The following is a 16,703-nucleotide window of genomic DNA, read 5'->3' on the forward strand; positions in this document are numbered from 1 at the left end:
TGGGGTTCAATAACTTCTGATACCAGTAAGGCTGAGATAAGATATTATCAAAGTCAACAGTCAATAGCCCGGTGGAATTAATTCAGAATCTCAGAAATTCTTTAGTGTTTTTTGGTGCCAAAGTCATCAGGGATTTTGAAAGCAAAGCTCACTGCAAAGTCAAATGTCCACTGACATAACACAGAGGAACAAAGATACAAACAGAGGAAGTTATATAGGAACATGAGCCTCAGCGTAATACTGTTCCACAAGGAAGAAGGCTTACTTGGCTATATTTCTCTCCTTAGAATGGGTTTGTTTAAAAATGCCAACTTGAGAGTCTGCTACCAGTTTTTTTGTTTTCCTGACCCAAGGTAGAATCAAGAGGCAATGTAAGACTCAGAGATATTTTTAAAAATCACTCCTTGCCATAACTTAGCAGGTCTGTTTCTAGTATATCTCTCTATCACCTGTTATCTTTTCCTCTCCTATTTCTCAAAATATTATCTACTTTTGAAAAAAATTAAAACTCTTTACCCTAATGAACCACTATTTGTTTACTACTACCCTCCAGGTGTGCAGTTCCACATATTGTATGTAAATTTTTCTATAACCTGACCTAGTGAATGCCCATTTATAATCTTAAATATAAATACTATTTTCTATATAAATATCAAAACAGAAAAAAGATAACTCAAATTTGAATTTTTTCTATAGCTTACTTTCAAGTATGTAATAAATTCACTATATAAATTTTCAGAACTATACTATTTCTCTGTAATCATTTCTGACCTTTGTTTTTGGATTAAAAACAATATCCAGTAACTCTGTATTCTTTATTTTTCTTTTTATAGGTGGTGCTACTAACCAAGTTTAGCTATGCATATTTTAATCTATTCCTTGATTCTATCATCAAGACCTATATAGTATGCTTCAAGAATATCATTTGTGGTCCTTTGGGATCATTGCATAGATCAGAGTACTTAAGTTAATCACAGTTGCTAATCTTTACAATGTTGCTGGACAGCTGGTTGGTAACAATGAATAGAGTGGTGACTGTTCACAGTCAAAAAGACCTGATTTTAACATCATCTGCAATGGGGACAAACTAGAAGCCTTTCCAATAAGATCATGAGTGAAACAAGGATGCCCATTATCACCTCTATTATTTAATATTGTACTAGAAACACTAGCAGTAGCAATTAGAGAAGAAAAAAATTGAAGTAATTAAAATAGGCAATGAGGAGACCAAATTATCACTCTTTGCAGATGATATGATGGTCTACTTAAAGAGTCCTAGAGAATCAACTAAAAAGCAAGTGGAAATAATCAACAACTTTAGCAAAGCTGCAGGATACAAAATAAACCCACATAAGTCATCAGCATTTCTATATATCTCCAACCCATCTCAACAGCAAAAATTAGAAAGACAAATTCCATTTAAAATCACCCTAGACAATATAAAATACTTAGGAATCTATCTGGTGAGACAAACACAGGAACTATATGAACAAAACACTCCACACAATGAAAACTAGATCTAAACAATTGGAAAAAAACATCTACTGCTCATTGGTAGGATGAGCTAAAATAATAAAAATGACAATCCTAGTCAAATTAATTTACTAATTTAGTGCCATACCCATTGAACTACCAAAAAAATTTTTTAGTGAATCAGAAAAAAAAAATAATGAAGTTCATTTGGAAGAACAAAAGATCAAGGGTATCGAGGGAAATCGTGAAAAAAAAATGTGAAGGAAGGAGGCTTTGCAGTCCCAGATCTCAAACTATACTATAAATCAAATCAGTGGTCATCAAAACAATTTGGTACTGGCTAAGAGACAGAAAGAAGGATCAGTGGAACAGACTTGGGGTAAGTGACCTCAGTAAGATCCCAGATTTTGGAACCAAACTCCACTATTTGATAAAAACTACTGGAAAATTGGAAAACAGTATGGAAGAGATTTTGTTTGAATCAACATCTCACATTCTACACCAAGATAAACTCAGAATGGGTGAATGACCTGAATATAAAGAAGGAAATATAAGCAAATTAGGGAACACAGACTAGTATACATGTCAGATCTTTGGGAAAGGAAAGCCTTTAAAACCAAGCAAGAGCTAGAAAAAAATCACAAAATGTAAAATCAATAATTTTGATTACATCAAATTAAAAAGGTTTTGTACAAAAAAAGCCAATGCAACCAAAATTAGAAGGGAAGGAACAAATTGGGAAACAATCTTCATTCAACAAACATTCATCATAGACCTCAAAAAGAGGTCTAATTACTCAAATTTATAAAGAGCTAAACCAATTGTACAAAAAATCAAGCCATTCTCCAATTGATTAATGGGCAAGGGACATGAATAGGCAGTTTTCAGCCAAAGAAATCAATACTATTAATAAGCACATGAAAAAGTGTTCTAAATCTCTTACAATCAGAGAGATGCAAATCAAAACAATTCTGAGGTATCACCTCACTCCTAGCAGATTGGCTAACATGACAGCAAAGGAAAGTTATGAATGATGGAGGGGATGTGGCAAAGTAGGGACATTAATGCATTGCTGGTGAAGTTGTGAATTGATCCAACCATTCTGGAGGGCAATTTGGAAGTATGCACAAATGGTGCTAAAAGACTGTCTGCTGCCCTTTGATCCAGCCATAGCACTGCTGGGTTTGTACCCCAAAGTGATAATAAGGAAAAAGACATGTACAAGAATATTTATAGCTGTGCTCTTTGCAGTGGCAAAAAAATTGGAAAATGAGGGGATGCCCTGCAATTGGGGAATGGTTGAACAAATTGTGGTATCTGTTGGTGATGGAATATTATTGTGCTCAAAGGAACAATAAAGTGGAGGAATTCCATGTGAACTGGAGTAACTTCCAGAATTGATGCAGAGTGAGAGGAGCAGAACATGGAGAACATTGTACACAGAGACCAATAGACTGTGGTATAATCGAATGTAATGGGCTTCTCCATTAGTGGCAGTGCAGTGATCCTGAACAACTTGGAGGGATCTACGAGAAAGAACACTATCCATATCCAGAGGAAAAACTGTGGGAGTAGAAACACCGAAGAAAACATCTGCTTGAATACATGATTTGAGGGGATGTGGCTGGGGATGAAGACTCTAAATGAACACCCTAATGCAAACATCACATGGAAATAGGTTCTGATCAAGGACACAAGTAATAGCCAATGAAATTATGCATCATCTGCAGGATGGGTGGTACAGGGGAGGGAGGGAAATAACTTGATTCTAGTAACCAAGGAATAATATTCTAAATTGATTAAATATATTAATTTTTTAAAGAAGACATGAGTTTAAATTTGGTCTCAAAAGACTATGGATTTGTGGTTCTAGGCAAAGTCATCAGCCCTGTTTGCCTCAGTTCCTCATTAATAAAATGAGATAGAAAAGAAAAAGGTGAATCATTTTAGTATTTTTACCATGAAAATTCCAAATGGTATCAGGAAAAGTAAGACACAGCTAAGACAACTGAAAAGCAAACAAAGGTAACCATATAAAATGGAAAAAAAATAACCCTCCTGGGTTTGCTCATGTCACTCTGTATCAGTACATATAAAGTTTATCTAGTTTTTCTAAAACTATCCCTTTGTTCTTTTCTTTTGCCACTATAGTATTTATACATAATTCATTGATCCATTTCCCAATTGTGGCTTCTCATAAATATCAACGCCTAAAAGTTTTTCTTCTCTTTCTTTGATCTCTTTAGAGGAGAGGCTTAGTAATAATATTGGAGCTCAAAGGCTATAAGTTTAGTCAGTTTAGGAGCATAAGTCTAATTTGTTTTCCTAGAATGGCTAAACTTTTAACAATCCCTTAACAATTGTCCCATGTATTTTAGGTAGAATTGCCAAGTTTAATTTTAAATCTCAATTCTCAAATTATTAGCCTTGGAGCATTTTATATGGTTGCTGATAGCTTACATTCTCCATTTTAAAACTGCCTTTTAAAACTGCATATATATATGTATGTATATATATATATATATATATATATTGAGGAATGGATATTGTCCTTAGAGATTTGAATAAATTTCTTGATTATCAGATTTTTATCAGTAAAGTTTATTGCAAATAATCCTCCCAACACTCCAGTTAATTATTTCCCTACCACTTTTTATCTATATTCATTTTGTTTGTGAAAAATCTTATTAATTTTATGCATTCAATACTGTCTTTTTTCCTTTTAAAATCTTTTCTATCTTTTGTTGCTTGTGAAATAGTTTCCTTTTGATAGTTATAAAAGGTATTTTCTTTGTTTCTTCTCTAATTTGTTTATTTGGGGGCACATATATCACTAATTTTCTCTGCATTAAATGAAGCACAGCTGAGAACATAGCTATTCCTTTTGGTGCATCACCTAACACACACCCAAGGCTGTGTTTGAGTGAGCACTAACCAATTCTTGACGGCCAAATTATTAAATTTTCTACACCTTAGAAATTGGAAAATGTTACAAATTAGAACTTTGATTTATAGATTTATCCCAACTTTGTGGCAGTCATTCAATCCACTCCATTTCTTAGTCAATGATAATAGTCATCAACATTCCTGAAGCTTCTCTAAAAATTAGTTTCCTCCTCATTTCCCTAAAGACACATACACCATTTTTCTTATTTTCCTTCCCCCGCCCCAAATTTTAGTATCAACAGTTCATCCAAATTCTGTTTTGCTTTGTATGTAAGTCCTTAACTCACTGAAAGGTTGAGGCATGCTGATTATCCTTAACCTGATTTAGCCCATCTGTTAAGACAGTTTTATCAGGGTTTGGCTGCTGCATATGCTCCATCTTCCTGGAGCCACAGGTAAGAGTTGGGTAAAAGGCAGATACCAAAGGTGGATGAGCAGAGGGCTCAGCAAGTCATCTTACTAAAGGTTCTAGTCCTCTCTAAATGCCCTGTGTATGCCAGGTAAGATCTAGGACTCTTGATTAAAGTGTGTTCTTTCAATCCCAGTGAGAGAACTCCTTCATTCAAATATTATATATATATATATATATATATATATATATATATATATATATATATATATAATGTGTATGTATATATGCATATTTTTACTGATATCTGTTTGGCTATGAACTTATATAAATGGTTTCTGTGCTACTTCTTCTGTGTTTTTAATATGGAAATGGTATTTTATGGGAGGGGAGTCAAGCCTTGCAAATAAAACTTGGATCCTCCTTTCCCCCTAATTAAAAAACAAAACAAAACAAAACAGCACTCAGAAATTTAGCTTGACCTTGAAAACCATGTCCTCTAAGCTAATAATATTTAAGGAAGTAGAGTGATGTAGATCTATACTGATACCCCCTCTCTCTGAGTAGAACAAAGTGGCCAAATTTCTGGCCCCAAACTCCTGCTTCCTTTCTTGGCCAGAATTATAGCCTCCTTTGGAGAAGGGTAGGGAAAAGAGGCTAGAGATGTCTATTTCTTCCTGTTTGAGTCACAAAATGATACCCCTTGCTATATAAGTGTCAACAATATTATTCTTCTTTACCCTTTTTTGACATATCAATTATTTGGAGGCTTTTTCAAATCCATTATCTTTTCTGCCAAATCAAGACTTATTGGTAGAAATACTAAAATTTCTCACTTTACATGACACTTTTTCACCATTCACATACCTTAATCCCTTCAGAACATTATTCTCGTTTTGGCCATCCTGTCTTTTACCTGAAGATAGGGGGAAAGGACATTTTGATCTCTATATTCAAATAAGAAGAAAAAATGGAAAAAATTAAAAAGAAAAGAATAAAACCACTGAGTAATACATGAAAGTGAGTACTACAGGGGTTTTAACAGAGTTGAGCATGACTGGAAAGCACATTTTCTGTAATCTCTGCTTCAAGTGATTATTTGACTTCATATGAAAAAGGGAAATTTGCTGACTTCCATAGTTTACTGTGGGGATGCTGTCTAGGCTTCACTGGGGAGCTTAACTACTAAAGTTTAACATATCTGTTTGCCTTGCAGTTTTCTTTTCACATTTATTGCACAAAAGTGATGGGTGTCCAAGAAAAGAATATATCTTTTGGCCTTTGAAGAGGGTTTAGGAAGCATTACTAAATTGTGTAGAGATCTACCTATACTTTGCCCTACCTAGAAATATTTCCACGTGGGGCACAATCTCTGTGTGATGTATGGAGTGGATGGAAGGGAGAAGGAGGATGATTTTTGGTAGTGTAGAGAGTAGCCTGATGGCAGGATGGTACTTTCAGGAGCAGAAAGAGAATAAAGCCCAGAAGTAAACTATCTCCCTGAAAATTCTACCTAAAATCCCATAGGTTAATGTGTCTATCAGAAGGGTGAGGGAGAATGTAGCCATCCTTTCTCTAGAGGAATTTTATTATGTTATGACTTTAGGACTAAGTGATGGACTGTGATCATACCAAAGGTTTTAAGATACAAGTATGGAAGTCATTAGATGGCTCTGAAAAGGAAACATATTTTGAGATTGAGTGTATTCCCTTAAATAAAGAATGACCCCAGATTTTGGAACTTGAGACAAAGTTCTGATCTCCTCACCTTAGTTACTCTGAACACTGAAGCTTCTAGTAGGAAACAACTCTTCACACATTTCTTTTTTTTTTTTAGTGACTATACAGTTTATTAAGAGAGTAACAAACAATACAAAGATATAGTTAAATGCTTCAGTAATGGACTAATGTGAGAACACTACAGCCAGGCACCCATAAGCATGTGCTACAAATATAGATCTTTCTGCAACAGTAGAAACATAGTCCCATCATTCAGCTTCCAAAGTCTCTCAAGAATACTGTTTAAAGATACCTGTTCCACAGATAACAAATTCAGTTCTCTGAAAAAAAAAATGTCTCTTCAGTCTTCTTCTGTAGCTTCTGTAAGCTCAGCCTTTCAAGACAGTTTGAGTTCTTTTTCTCTATTGTCTCTAAGAGTATCCAGCCATAAAAGTTAATACTCTCCAGAATGATAGTTAAATTGCCACCCCCTCCAGAAGTCTGTTCCTTCTTTTTGTATTATTATTAGTTAATTAGCTTGGAATATTTTTCCATGGTTATATGATTCATGTTCTTTCCCTCCCTTCATCTCTTCCCCAACCTGGAGTCCATGAGCAATTCCACTTGGTTATACATGTATCATTGTTCAAAACCTATTTCCATATTAATTATGTTTGCAATAGAGTGATCATTTAAAGTCAAAATCCCCAATCATATACCCATTGAACCATGTGATCAATCATATGCTTTTTCTTCTGCATTTCTACTTCCATAGTTCTTTCTCTGGATATGTATAGCATCCTTTCTCATAAGTTCCTCTGTATTGTCCTGAGTCATTGCATTGCTGCTAGTAGAGAAATCCATTACATTTGATTGTGCCACAAAGTTTCAGTTCCTGTGTACAACGTTCTCCTGGTTTTACTCCTTTCACTCTGCATCAATTCCTGGAGATCTTTCCAGTTCCAGATGGAATTCCTCCAGTTCATCATTCACCATCAGATATCCTGATTTATTTCACACATTTCTAACTTTCCTAACATGACTCTTTTCAGAAGGTTGGTTTTGATGTCTTATCAATTTCAAGTGCCCTTATTAACTCAGGGCAGGAAATATTTGACTTGAAGACCTAAACCTTGGTTCAATAATTTAATATTTTAAGATTCCCTTATTTCTACCTCTTCAAAATGGGATGAAAATTATACTTTTAACTCAAAGAATATTTCTTGTAACCTTCAAAGGACAAATTAGGCATGGAGGTGTTTTGTAACTAATCTACTATAACTGTCTTCAGAAATAACTAGACCAACCTTTAGCATAATGGGACCAAGATCCTCTTATCTGAACTACTGTAAAGGGACCTTTTTGCTTTTACACTCTATTATACAGATACCCAAGTTATTTTCCTTAAGGGAAAGTCTGAGGCTATCAGACCCTTACTCTATAAACTTCAATTGTTACATATTGCCTGTAGGAACAAATATAAGCTCTTCTATTTGTCTTTTAAATCCCTTCCCAACCAGCCTCCACACTTTCTTTTCAACCTCATTACACATTACTCACCTTTCAGTATTCTACTGTCCATCTAAGATGATTGGTCCTCAGTTATCACTATTTTTTCCATCTTCTGACTATGCTCCATGAGGAAATGTATATCTATCTCACCTCCTTCCACCTCTTATAATCTTTGATCCCTTCAAAACTCTGATCTGGTGTTACTTTCTAAATGAAGTATTTCCTAATTTATCTAGCATCTCCTGTCTTTCCTCATACTGCCCTTGTATTCTTTTGCTATTTAATTTACATATTCTTATTCATATGCAAACTGACTTTCCCACTGCAGTGTAAATTCTTTGAGAACAAAAACAATTTCAGCCTTTTTTCAATGCCTATTACAGTATCCAACAAATGGTAACTGCTAATTTATTGATTGACTGACTGAAAAGTCAAACCAGTTATTTGGTGACTTGACCGCAGGGTCCCATTTAGTTACTTTTGTTCATTTTCCTACTTCATAATGACATTTTTTTTTCTGATTATAGTTAACTTTGAACCATTCCCACAATGAACCATGATTTTTATTGAGCTAATTTCACTTTTCCTGACTTTCCTCAGTACCCCTAACTCCCTTAATGATTCCACTCCCCCCCCAAAATGAGGGAAGGTAGAGATTTGTTGTTCTCTGGGAGAGGGAAAAGTTAGAAATATAGGAGTTGATACGTTGATAAGGAGCTGGTGCGGACAGTCCTTTTAGGCAAGCAGACCTTACAAAGTACCATAGATCATGAGGGAGTAGTAAAAAGAGAAGGATAATCCATTTTCCACAATCCATTTCATCACTCCATTATATTTTAGGGGTCTGATGTAAATGATCTCTGTGTAAAGTTATCACTCTTTCCAAGGATCCTACAAAAACAAACAAATTTCATGTATTACTGTAAAAAGATGTCTGTAAAGAGGTCAAGTTCAAGACAGAAAAAAGAAAAGAAAAAGAAAAACAAACTTTTAAACTTAAAGTAAGTCTGTTTGCAGGTTGTCAATAAACATAGATATTAAAAAATAACCAAACGTGTTTCTAGAGAATAGAAAACCTACAAGGATAAATGAGACAGTAATATCTGCCAGAGTATGGATACTATAGTTTTGCTTTTGATATTTTTTACTTTGTTTCTGTGGCAGTGGAGTATCATATTATTGTTAATATTTTATTAGCACATAATTGATTTTCTTTTTAAATATGAAATTTTAAAAAGCTCTTTGCATTCTTAAGTGTGATTTTATTACATCCAAAGACCAGTTTTCCTTCCTTCATCATCTAGTGGAATGCATCTCATATTTTATGATGGGACATTTAAGAGCTAAATTCACTTCAAGGAAATCCAAGTTACAGCAAATTACTTATATCAATAGCCATATTGGGCATATATACACATATACATATGTGTGTGTATATATATATATATATATATATATATATATATACATAGTTGTGTGTTTCCTGGTTATGTATATATTTATGTGTGATTATAAGTATGCATATATATTTATACTAGAATATTATTAGATATTCAAATAACATTGTTAATAATTATATTTACATAAATTATATAATAAATAATAATATATTTATGCAAAATAAGAGTCAATCCTGGTGCTAGAAAGTTCTATTCAATTTCATAGTATCTATACATACTTTTTAAACTAACAAATGGGAAGATTTTCAATGATGCTGAATAGATCTAACATAAAAGGTTGTGGTATATATTGAACCAGTAATTCAAGTGCTTGGTATGTTCTTGTACTTTTTATTATTCAATTGGAAATGATGTTTTGCTCTTGCATTATTTTGAACTGATTTTATAAATGTAGCCTCAATTTTATACATTCCTCAATCATATTTAGGCTTCTGAACAACACTGCACTAATTTGTATATAAAAAAAGATTCAGTAAAATCCCATAATACTTTAGTTGATGACAGAACTTGGATCTCTATAAATATGTTTTTGGAGGCTTCTGAGAAAGAGAATTTGGAAGCCAGAAAAAGCACTCATTCTTCAGCATCTAAGAGGGTTCCTTATTATTGTTTCAAAAGATAAGATCAGATGTTCAAAAGGAGCCTCTACTCACAATTGTTTAATCTCCTAAAGACCTTTTCCCCTCCCTCCTCTCCACTGAGAACTGATAGAATTTGCTTGATGAGATCATAAAGTATTCAGAAGAAGCTTGGCATTTCCCCTCAATTGTCCCTTAAACTGATGACCTCAAAGGTTGTGTCCCACTTAAGCTATATGGCACTTTCTTTTCCCTTTAGGAGAAAGCTGAGCTTGAGGATGAAAAGCTGCTTTGACAGACAACATATCCAAATAAACTATTCTTTCTTGATAGAATTTTATTCCTCTTTATTATGTGTTTGTGTATGTGTGCACATGTACTGTAATGGCTAAATCCTTGTCTAATGTAATTAATTCTGGCTTTGATGGAGATGCACTGAAAACTTTGCTTCTCTATAAGGACATGGACCAACAAATCCCTACTTCATCATAGCTAAGATGAAAAGAGAAAAAAGGCAAATACCGTAGAATCTTGGAGATCTTATTGCAATGGAGACACAGTGAAATGGCAAGCACAAGTCTCCATTAACTAGAAAACCAAGAAGTAACATATGTATACACGTATACATAAAACACTTGCATGTGTACATCACTAGACACACATGTGTACTTGTACATCTTCTGTGTCTATATTTATATATGTATACATGTGTGTATGTATACATCTACAGCTTTATACATCTTGATATATGTGTGTGCATCTGTATAAAGAGATATAACATCGATACAGAATACACGGATAGAACGAGATGTGAAGTATGTAGAAATAGCTCTTGGAGCCTGGGTTGGCATTTACAAACTTTTGACAGATTTTGCATTTCATGAAATTTGCTAACAGATGCTAATGTTAGTAAATCTATTGAGTCTTTCAGAAAAGTTCTATATTGATGCCTTTTCCTGGATTGGAATTCTGGAAGACTGTGCCAGCAGAAATCATGTTCTGATATATTTTACCAAGCTAGAAAGGTTTTGTGTGCAAATCTGACATTATATTACATTATATTACGTTATCTTATGTTATGTTATATTATGTTATGTTATATTATATTAATTATATCATATTGTATTATATCATATCACATCACATCCTATCATATATCATGTTATGTAATATTATGTTATGTCATGTTATATCATATCACATCACATCACATAATATCATGTTATGTTATATTGTGTTATATTATACTATTACAATATTATGTTATGTTATATTATATTATGTTTTATTATATAATATTATATCATATCACATCATATCATGTTATGTCATCTTATATTATATTATGTTATATCATGTTAGGTTATATTATATTGTGTTAGGTTATATTGTTAGGTCATATTATATTATGATATGTTATGTCATATTATATCATATCAGGGTGTATGGGGTGCTCAGGGAGGGGTAGTATCTCTGGTATGGAGGGCTTGTCATGCCCTCCTAGGGCAGCTCTCCAGCCTCTGACCCCCACCTGACACCCAGCTCTCACTTGTGGCTCCCAGTAGCTGCTAGCATACGGCAGCGGCCACACCCCTGGCAACGGTTTCGACAGGCCGGCTAAACCTTGTGAGGGTAGCCATCGGGTCATCGACCCCTGGTGAACCAGGGCTTTGCTCACCCAGCATGTGAAGACTGCTTTGGCGGAACAGACGGAAGAAACCAATAAGAAGGTTCAACGGCTGAGATGGCGACGCAGCAAGGCACTGTGGAGTGCTCAGGGCATGTTGGAGCACAAAGGACAACACAGCCATCCAATGCAGCTGAGGAAGTCTCCAGGTGTAACGACTTTTCGTGCCACTGGACCCAGGCTTCCCACGCCGAGAGAGTGGGACTGTCTCTGTGCATCGGCTTTTCCACTTAGATCTTCACGCACAAGTATCTTTGTGCACAAAAATGCACAAAGACAATCGTCATCCTCGGTTACCGAGAGACTACTACTATACTATATCATATCATATTATACAATATCACATCATATCATATTATGTTATGTCATATTATGTCATGCTATATCATATCATATCACATCACATCACATCATATCATGCCACACATGTCATGTTATATTATATTGTGCTATATTATGTTATATTACACTATTGCAATATATTATGTTATATTATATTATGTCATGCTATGTTATGTCATAGTATACCATATCATATTATATTATATCACATCACATTATGTCATGTTATGTCACATCATGTCATATTATGTCACATCATATCATATTATATCACATCACATCATATCACATTATGTCGTGTCATTTAATATTATATTGTGTTATGTTATGTTGTGTCTTATTATGCCACATAATATCATATTACCTCACTTCACATCATATCATTTCATGTCATATTATGTTTTGTTGTTATATTACATTATATTATATTGTGATATGTTATATTATGTCATATTATGCCATATAATATCACATCATATCATGCTATATCATGTTATATTATGTTATGCTATATTATATTGAGTTATGTTATATTGTTAGGTTATATTATATTATGATATGTTATATCATATTATATCTTATCACACCATATCATATGTTATGTTATATTATGTCAAGTTATATCATATCATATCACATCACATCACATCATGTCATGTTATGTTATATTATATTGTGTTATGTTATATTATGCCATATTATATTATATCACATAACATCATATCATGTCATGTTATGTTATATTATAAAGTGCTATATTATGTTACATTACACTATTACTTATTATATTATATTATATCATATTATAATATAATATGTTATATCATGTTATGTTACATTATATTATACTATGTTATGTCATATTGCATCATATTATATCATATCACATCATGCCATGTTATGTCATATTATATCATGTCATATCATATTGTGTCATATTATATATTACATCATATCACATCACATCATATCACATCATATCATGTCATTTCATTATATTGTGTTATGTTATCTTGTGTCTCATTATGCCATAACATATCATATTACATCACATCACATCATATCATGTCATGTCATGATATGTTTTGTTGTGTTATATTACGTTATATTATGTTGTGCTATGTTATGTTATATTATGTCATATTATATCATATCACGTCACATAATATCATGTCATGTCATGTTATGTTATATTATATTGTGCTATATTATGTTATATTACACAATAACAACATGATGTTATACTATATTATGTTATACTATGTTATGTCATATTATATCATATCATATCATATCACATCACATCACATCATGCCATGTTATGGTATATGATGTCATGTCACATCATATTATGTTACATCATATTATATCATATCACATTATGTCATGTCATGTTATATTATATTGTGTTATGTTATGTTGTCTCATTATGCCATATCATATCATATTATATCACATCACAACATATGCCATGCCATGTCATGTTTTATTGTGTTATATTATGTTATATTATATTGTGCTATGTTATGTTATATTATGTCATATTATGTCATATCACATCGCATCGCATCGCATCGCATCACATCGCCTCGCATCGCATCGCATCGCATCGCATCGTATCATATCATATCATATCATATTATATTATATTGTATTAATGTTAAATCATTTTATATAATATCACATCATATCATATTATGTTATGTTATATTGTTATGTCATCTTATGTCACATTATATCATATCATATCATATCGTATTGTATCGTATCTTATCGTATCATATCATATCATATCATATTAATGTTAAATCATATTATATCACATCATATCATATTATGTTATGTTATTTTATGCCATCTTATGTCACATTATATCATATCATATCATATCACATCACATCATGCTATGTTATACTATGTTATGTCATGTCATATCATTCAATATCATATCACATCATATCATGTCATGTTATATTATAATGTGTTGTTATGTTGTGTCTCATGATGCCATATCATATCATGTTGCATCACATCACATCATATCACATCATGTCATGTTATATTATGTCTCATTATTCCCATATCATATAATATTACATCATATCACATCATATCATATTATGTTTTGTTGTGTTATATTACATTATATTATATTGTGCTATGCTATGTTATATTATGTCATATTATATCATATCACATCACATCATATCATGTCATGTCATGTCTTGTTTTATTATGTTGTGCTATATTATGTTACATTACACTATTACAATATGATATTATGTTATATTATATTATATAATACTATGTTATGTCATATTATATTATATCATATTATATCATATCATATCACACCATACCATGTTATGCCATATTATGTCATGCCACATCATGTCACATCATATCATATCACATATCATGTCATGTCATGAAATATTTTGTTGTGTTATATTACGTTATATTATATTGTGCTATGTTTTGATATATTATTTCATATTATGCCATATCATATCACATCATATCATGTCATGTCATGTTATGTTATATTATGTTGTGCTATATTATGTTACATTACACTATTACAATATGATATTATGTTATATTATATTATACTATGTCATATTATATCATATTATATCATATCACATCATACCATGTTATGTCACATTATGTCATATCATACCATACCGTGTCATGTCATGTAATATTTTGTTGTGTTATGTTACGTTATATTATATTGTGCTATGTTTTGCTATATTATGTCATATTATGCCATATCATATCATATCAGATCATATCATGTCCTGTCATGTTATGCTATGTTATATTGTTATATTATATTTTGTTATGTTATGTCATATTGTGTCATATCATACCACATCACATCCCATCATATCCCATCATATCATGTCATATGATGTTATATTATGCTATGTTATATTATATTGTATTATGTTAAGTTATATTATACTATTACGATATGGTGTTATGTTATGTTAAGCTATGTTATATTATGTCATGTTATGTTCCTATTATTTAATCCCCTATTTCTAGATATAGTCAATCTCCTTACAAGATTTGTTTGTTTGTTTGTGGATGTGTTGTAGTTGTAGTTGCTGGCAAGCCGTGGCCATTTTCATTACTATGAGGTTAGGGTTGTATTTTTTTTTTGCAAGTGATTTCAATGTCAGTGAAATGATTTTTTTTTACATATTGAATAATTAACTTTTGAATGACTAAAGGGAGGGATACGATATTCATGAGGTCAGAGTAGTTATTATGTGTATTCAGTTCTAAGTGATGGATTCTAATCCAGCTAATGAATCAGAGTCAGGAAGATCTGGGTTAAAATTATGACAGCTATTGGAGGGGGAAAGAGGGGAGTCACTCAAGCTTTCTGAGTCTCGAGCCACTTCCTAAAATATGCCTTTTAAGTTCTATATCTGTTGTAATCCCTAGTGGTGGAGGGGATTCCTTCTTGATATGATAACTATTATTAACTCAAAGTTGGGAAATGGCATTTGAGATAAAAGAAGGGACAAACATAACTTTTAATTACATCATCTGAAAATGAATGGCTTTATTTATTGATTTTATTTGCAAACCCTCTTATTTGAGAAAATAAAACCATATGACTAACAGTCCATTTCACTGCTGCAAGCTCGTTTCTTCATCTGCAACACGAGGGATCTTGACCAGAAAACATAAGCCTATACGCTTCAAAGGTTCACATCTGATTCATAGTGCCTAGTACAGTGTTAGGTGACTTTCGGACTCTCAGCAAATAATAACTATACCTGTAAAGAATATATTCTGAAAGATAAAACATGATAAATTAGAACATGTGATGGTTCTGGAAACAGAGGAGATAGATTCGACTCCAATCTCTTAACAGTTAAATGACCTTGGATATGACATTTAACTTCTCCTCACTTCGATTATGTTTCTGAGGTTCCCTTTGGTGGTAGATCTGTGATGTAACGTACAATGATGCAATTTACTTTTAAATAAAGGAAGGAAGATATTTAGGTGGGGGGCTTCTCCTTGTTTGTACACACGTCACAGTGAAGCACTCTTATTTTGGCTAAAAATGGGCTAAATATCAAGATGTCCTTTCCAAAGGTCAGCTTATCTCGGGACACACCATCTGGGGAAATTAGACCATGAAATGGAGCCCCCAAAGTATAAACCGGGACCACGTCACAGCACCCAGTGACTCGGTAGGTCTAGTAGCTCATCTCTTTTAAAATAAATAATAGGCAAAATGTTGTAATAAAACCCATCTGCTCTGATTTCTATAATAACCTGTTCTCAGAGGTGAAGCTCACCTGGATGCCTGAGGGCTGAGTGTTTTACCCTTATACTACATTTACAGCTTAGAGATGATAGCATGTGGGTTGATGACATTTTCACAGCACTTGACTAATATCTGTGTTGGAGGTAATAAAACACCAGCAATATACAAAACTCTGAAAATCTGTGTTTTCCTAGTGCATCTCTGTTTCCAGCAATATCTTGGATGCTCCCTGGTAACAGACTGACAATAAGCTAATTCTAAGCCTGTAAGATAATGTCATGCCAAAACCAACAGAATGGGAGGATCGCTCTATATTACAAAGCAAAATCAAGACATTGGG

General features: G+C 32.9%; 1 pseudogene; it reads right to left on the reverse strand.

Annotated features, from left to right (window-relative positions):
- The window catches only part of LOC100031039 (epsin-2-like), a 40,659-nt pseudogene extending 26,983 nt beyond the window's left edge, over positions 1-13,676 (reverse strand).
- Positions 13,677-16,703: the final 3,027 nt, after the last annotated feature.

The sequence above is a fragment of the Monodelphis domestica genome, chromosome 8 (genome assembly GCF_027887165.1).
Source record: "Monodelphis domestica isolate mMonDom1 chromosome 8, mMonDom1.pri, whole genome shotgun sequence".
Taxonomy (NCBI): Eukaryota; Metazoa; Chordata; class Mammalia; order Didelphimorphia; family Didelphidae; genus Monodelphis; species Monodelphis domestica.